We start from the raw sequence: 6,820 nt of genomic DNA, 5'->3' as shown, positions 1-6,820 counted from the left end.
AATAATAATCTTCAGCAGAAACTGGGGACCGAATCTCAAAATCATATTTGAGGATGAAAACTTCAATCGTCAGACCAGTACTCACCTATAATGGAAGCATTGAATGGAGGAATGCGTTTGAATAAGCTAAACATCCTCGCAAGGATACAGAGAAAGGTATAGGAATAAAAGGGGCGATGAATAAGACTCCCACTGCACTGCAGAAATGGAAGCAGTGTTAAAATTTTTAGCAATGGACCTAAGTATATGTACAATAAACTGCTAAAAACTTTGCTTTCCAGCTGAGCCAGACCAGTTGCTAGAAAACCAGCCACATAGGACATGCACAGATTCTACGGAACTACATGACACCTTGTCTGAAGTTCAATAAACATTTAAGGACTATGTTCCCTGATAGGATCGAATAGGTGAACAATGTTCCACACATAAGTGCGGATTCCATTTCTGAAATTGCTGATACATTAGCATTTTCTAACATTGACGAAGCATTTTCAATTTTTTATAAGATCCTTAATTATTGTTTGAAAAAAATGTACCCTTAAAGAAATACAGAAATACAAACTTAAGCCATCCTTGGTACACGAAAGAATTGCGTTTACTGCGTAACAAAGGAAATAAGGCATGGAAAACGTATTTCAAAACTCTGTCTCCATTCAGCTTCTCTTTTTATGTTGAACTCTTTAAACAATGTAAGTCTCTTTTTAATTTTGTTACTAATATGGGCACCTTTTTGAAAGAGAATCCTGAAAAAATTTATAATTTTGTAAACTCAAAGAAAAAATTAGATGGCTTTCCAGCTAACTTCACTTATACAAGAACCTTTCATTAGATAAAACTATTGATATCTGAAACGCTTTCGCAACTAATTTTCGTGAGTTATTTGTTAATAGCCTCGAAGAAGTTGATGAAGTATATTTTAACAATCTTCACTCCTTTTCGCAAACTAGCTGTAGTCACATAGCTGTGCTACAGAGAACGGTCCTTGATCTTTTATCCGTGTTGAATGATGACTGTTTAGTCGGTCCCGACGTAACAAGTCGGATACAAGCAACTACAAGCCCATTGCCAAGCTTTCTTGCATTCCTAAAGTGTCTAAACAAGCTGTTTTTGAAAGTGTAGCATTTTTTAGTAAGAATCTCATTTGCGAACAGCAACATGGTTTTGTGAAAGAAAGATCAACCGTTACAAATCTTCTCAAATTCTCAAACATTTGTTCAAACGCTTTAGAACAAGTTTATGAAGTTCGCTGTGTATACACTGGCTTTTCTAAAGCTTTTGACCAACTTAGTCACGGAATTATTTTCATATTTCTTAGCTTGGATCAAATCATACCATGAAAACATATCATATGAAGTAAAATTTAGAAATTGTCATTCTGAACCTCTTGTTGCTCAATTTGGTGTTCCCCGGGAAAGCCACATTGGCCCTTTTCTGTTTATTACCGTTGTATTGTCATGTCTACTCTCCAGTGAAGTTCTCTTTCTGCTGACGAAATGAAGATTTTTAAAATAATAAAGTCCACCCATGATGACATTTGAATTACAGAGGCGGAACTCATCACCTGCGTACATAATGACTTCCATAGAACTAACTTTGGGAAGAATGAAGCTTTAAGTCGAATAAGCATTTTATATAACTTAAACTGTTCATCGATAGATTTAAATTTAAATAAGGTGGGATTATAGTCATTGTTAAGAACCAGTGCTCCGCTAACGTAAACGTTCTCATTTTATTTTTTGTTCTGTAGTAGTTAAATGTTACTTATATTTTGCACTTTGTGCTTGTGTTAGGCTATAATTGCATTATCTATTACTAACAACTTCCACATGCACGTAAATTACTGTCACCTAGCACTAACGGCTCACTACATAATATTAGACTCTGCTGGTAATCGGGTCACAGTGATGTTGATGGGAACGAGAGAGCTAATGAGCTGGCGAGAATAAGTACAGTACAGTACTGGTCCAATCCTGTATAGGCTTGAATATAAACACAACATAAATGATAACAAAATATTACAATAGACCAACGAAAGATGGAAAAGCCTAGTAACCCATGACACTACCAGGAAATTTTAGCCCAAATTCGACTAAACTTTGTATGTAGATCCTTCTCTTTTTTTTAAGAACTTTCAATACTTCAGGGCATCTAAATCTGACGATGACGGCATCAATGTCCAGCCCACCAACCTTATCTTACCTATGGGCTTCTTAAAACAGCTTGAATGTTTTGATTTACATTTATAGCTTAAATGACAACCTTCAAATTTTTGAGTTCTTTAAAAGTTATGACTACAAATTCTAGAGTATGTTCGTAGCAATAGGTCCACTGATGATCTCATGGTTTATCTCACTAAACAATAAAGCAAATCTGTACATCGTTCTGGAAAAAGATTATTGCACTTGATATTTCAAAAGCATTTGATAGGGTTTCATATCAAGCTCCCTTATGAAAAATCTGTGCTTTCGGTTTTCATGAATCTCTCCTTCATTCGATTAGTAACAACTTTTCGGATAATTCAACACAAGTAGTATCTGAAAACCACAAAATAAGTGCTGATGTGCCCCAGGGCTCCGTTTTGTCTCCAACGCTCTTCCTTCTTTTTATAAATAATCTTTTATCTGCTTTGGTAATGGTAAGCTTATTAAAGTCCGATTTTGTGGAATCAAAAACCCTACACATATCTAAGTAATTCCTTCAGTTCTACTTTTCATTTACCTTCAATTTACAAAATGGAAAACATTGTATGAATTTCTCTAATTTTTTTTACAATTTTTTTAAAATTATTCTGACAAATTATTCATTTTAAAAGTAAAAGCGGAACTACTGCGAATATTTTGTTGTCAAATTTTCCACTAAAATCTCAAAATAACACAGATTTTTAGAAAACCTATGAGCCTCGAAAAAAATAATGTAATGTGATGAGGATTGTTACTGTTAACTCTGTCTTTGAGTTATCCCCATAAAAAACCCGTGGGGTTAAGTTGGGGGACCTCGGTGGCCACGCTATGTAAGATAAGTTTTGGAGGGAAAGCTTCCCGAAGGCAATTTATCGAATATCTAGCCGTGGGTGTTGTCACATCATCCTGTTGGACGTACGTGTGCAATGAAAACGATGGATGAGCTTTGCAGGTTCGCCATGTTATCATGCGTCGGTAACTGTCAATATTGACATTTGTCGCCTAGTTCCGAGCATTCTCAAAAAAGAAATGGTCAGATTATTTTATGTTTGGATAAGGCGCACCAAATACTTGCACTGGGGCAATGGCTTAAGGTGTTTCAGCCAACACGATTATGGGTTCATAAAGCCTAGTTACAGCAGTTTTGTTTATTAACGTGCCCTTTTTAATAAAAATGAGCTTCGTCACTCTAAAAAATGGAAATTACAGTGCAAAAAAGCTGTTACAACGCGAAACCTCTGCACCAACGAACGAACTAAATTCAGACTCGAACGATAACTTATCCGTCGAATAACAAAGTGTAAACAAAACTGTTGAAAAATGCATCGATGGTCACTGATTCCAATAATACCAATTCACTTTTTGAAATACCTAATCATATTTAAAATCATAAATCTGCCACGAGACACCCTGTATAATGAACATTTCGCAGTCAAAGTTTGCAAAACTTACCCGTTGGGGATAGTTAGTGCGCAGGATTGTCATGCCAGAGGTCTTGGGTTCAAACCCTGTGCCATCTAAACTTGTTTTTTTTTTCGGGTACTGCTTCTTGCGAGGAATTAAAACTGTAGGTCCCTTCCATCCCTAACAGAAGTACTCGTACATAGGAATGGTTGAGAGAATCACTGGGCCCTAGGTGTCAACGGCCTGTTGCGCCACCCAATGTATTTATTTTATTATTAGATTGCAAAACTTAATTACTTTGTTGCTCAAGCTTTATACAAAGTTTGGCATGAGTGACTTGAGTCCAAACTGCAAAGGGATCTTCAATTAGATCCTTAGAGTAAGGTACGGTCAAGAATACTCGGAATTGAAGAAAATAGAAACCGGTGTACCAAAAGGAAGTGTCCTAGGTCCTAACCTGTATTTACTATAGACAAGGGATATTCCAGTTGGTAATCACACCCTAATGACTACTTTTGCAGATGATACCACAATTTTCGTACCCGACAAATGTGTCTCTCGGGCAGCAGTAAAAAACAAGCTGTACCTTACGCCACTACGGCCAAATACCTTGGAATGACTTTGGATGCAAAGAGAAAAGAGAAAAACTAAACTTGAAATATAAAAAAATGTTCTGGTTGCTAGGTAACAACTCTAATTTATCAATCCAAATCAAAATAATGCTGTATTATCAAGTACTAAAGCCTGTTTGGACCTATGGAATCCAATTATGTGGCTGTACAAAGAAAACAAATACATAAATCATCCAAAAATTCCAAAACAAAGTCCTTCGTGGAATAACTAATGCACCTTGGTACATAGGAAATACCGATCTAGATCGGGACTTACAAATAGAAATGGTTACAGAAGTTGTTAAAAAATACGCTGTATCGCACAACCAGAGACTGCAAACTCATACTAATTCTGAAATGGAGTCCGTCTTGAATATAAGAGACCATGTTCGAAATTAAGAACAACCAAGCCTAATGAGTTTATGGTCCAAAAAAACATGGGAAAGTATTAAAAGTTTAAACTTCCCCCAAAGTGATTGTGCAAAGTTAAGAAACAAAAATCAGAAGTCAATCCTTCAAGATTGGTCCTGATGAAGAGGTGGTTTTCGTGGTTAAGAGTCCCACACTAATTGGTGTCGCATACTTGAAAATTTCCTCCTGTCAAAAAAAAGAGTTTCGAATAAAAGAAAGATATAAAGAATCGAAAAAGTATACTAGTATACGCCCAAGACCATCTGCCGCAGTCCGTGTTGTTCATTCCTTCTAATTGAAGACTGAGGTCTTAAAGGTTTTAAAGTTCAGTTAACGTATAAAATCAAGGCGTCCAATTAGCTAAAACGCATCGTATCTTCACAGATTCGATTGTTGAGATGGATCATCTTCAGTAATGAGGCCTATTCTTACCTTGGAGATCTCAAATTGTCACTGTTAGATCCCAAGCTGTAACAGCTGCTATGATTTTTATAACTGAGAATTAATGTCAACGAGGTTTATTTCCAAAAAGACGATGCTCCGTGCTTCTATTTTGGAAGAAAAGTTTCCTATTTTTGTCATTTCTCGTTCTACGTGAAAGATAAATTAGATGCAAATGTTCAGCAATTGATTCGAAACCTTGTAACGAACCCACTTGGGTGTAAACCTCTCCCTTCCTTACTACCATTACAACCTCGGGCTACAGGCTCCCGGGGCTGATCCTGGCAGCAGAAAGGAGAGGGTGTCCAGGCCACGGTAGCTTGGCATGCTTGCTTTTGCACGAACTAGCTCGCCGACGGGGGGGTTCTTGCTACCGCAGCACTAGACGGGGTTACGACTTCATGCCATGTATAACTAGAATTTAAAAAAAATGGAGACCCGAATTGTCCAGGAGTTGGGGAGAGTGATCCCTATAGAGGGGGAGGGTCGTTGATGGTGATGACCCTCGGAGGATTTGCCCACCCTTTGTATCCCTCGGATACCACCTTGGCTACTACAACCTCCTATTTATGTAGTAGCCCCTAACTCACCCTTTTGCTCCGCCAAACGCACCTCACTCCATGTGCGTCATCTCCACCCCAGTCCTAGGGTATCTAACCGGCCATCCTAGCTAGAAATTAAAAGAAAGAGAACAAACGCCTTCCCCAAATCAAAAAAAAACACAAATTCAACTGTCGAAAATTCTGTTCAAGGAAAGACCATTTTTTCTTTTTTTTTGAATCGTTATAATAATGATCAATATTTTTATTAAAACAAAAAAAAAATTATTAATTTACAATTTAAAAGAAAAATTTGAATTTCAAAAAAAAATTAAACGAAAACTAAATAAAGATTTAAATTAAAATTAAATAAAAATTAAATATAAAAAAAAATTATATACAAATTAAAAGGTAAAGAGAAATAAAGATATAAAAAAAAGAATAAACTTCTGGTGTATACCACGATGTGGAATAAATAAAAAAAATTATAACCCAAAATCGATTAAAAAACAAAAGCATATAAAAAAGAAAACAAACTTACTTAGGTTTTGGTTTCAAAAAATTTGTGGGCAGCCCCACTGTAGTGCACTACACGCCGGGTTGCTCCTCCACCTGCAATTAATCGTTTATCCAAGGATCTATTTATTTATTTGTTTTGGTTTAATAATTTTTTTTAGTATTCATTCTTATGTTATTCTTTTTTTTTCTTTTTTTATATTTAAATTTAATAACTTTTCCAGTTTTTTTCTTTAAATAAAATTATAATAAAACACAAATTTTAACACACGAAACGAAATCACGCACTTGGGATTACACAAATAAAAATCAGGGGGGGGAGGGTTTAGGTAAGGTAAGTATGCTAATTGCTCATATTATATGGAGTGGGTTCAGGGAAGGTACACTGGGACACTTTTCACTTTCACTGGGAACAATTTTGGGGGGTACGACTATGGCTGCTGCTGCTGCGGCGCTGCTGATGCTGCTGCTACTGCTGCTGTTGTTGCTGATGAAGATGTTGATGGGCACAGGTAAGTTTAAATGAATATTTTTCTTAGGGGTCTCTGAACACGGGTAAGTAGGTTTTTTTTTGCATATATGATTTTTTTTGTATATATATATTTTTTTTTCAGGGGTCACTGAATAAGTGTACCAATTTTATGTATATATATAAAACTTTTTTTTTTTTCTTTTTGGAGGCACGGGGCACAGGTAAGTATATGATTTTTGTGTATAT

This window comes from Eupeodes corollae, chromosome 1, assembly GCF_945859685.1.
Source record: "Eupeodes corollae chromosome 1, idEupCoro1.1, whole genome shotgun sequence".
NCBI classification, from domain to species: Eukaryota; Metazoa; Arthropoda; class Insecta; order Diptera; family Syrphidae; genus Eupeodes; species Eupeodes corollae.
The sequence above is the reverse complement of the archived record's forward strand: the minus strand, read 5'-3'. Positions refer to the sequence as shown.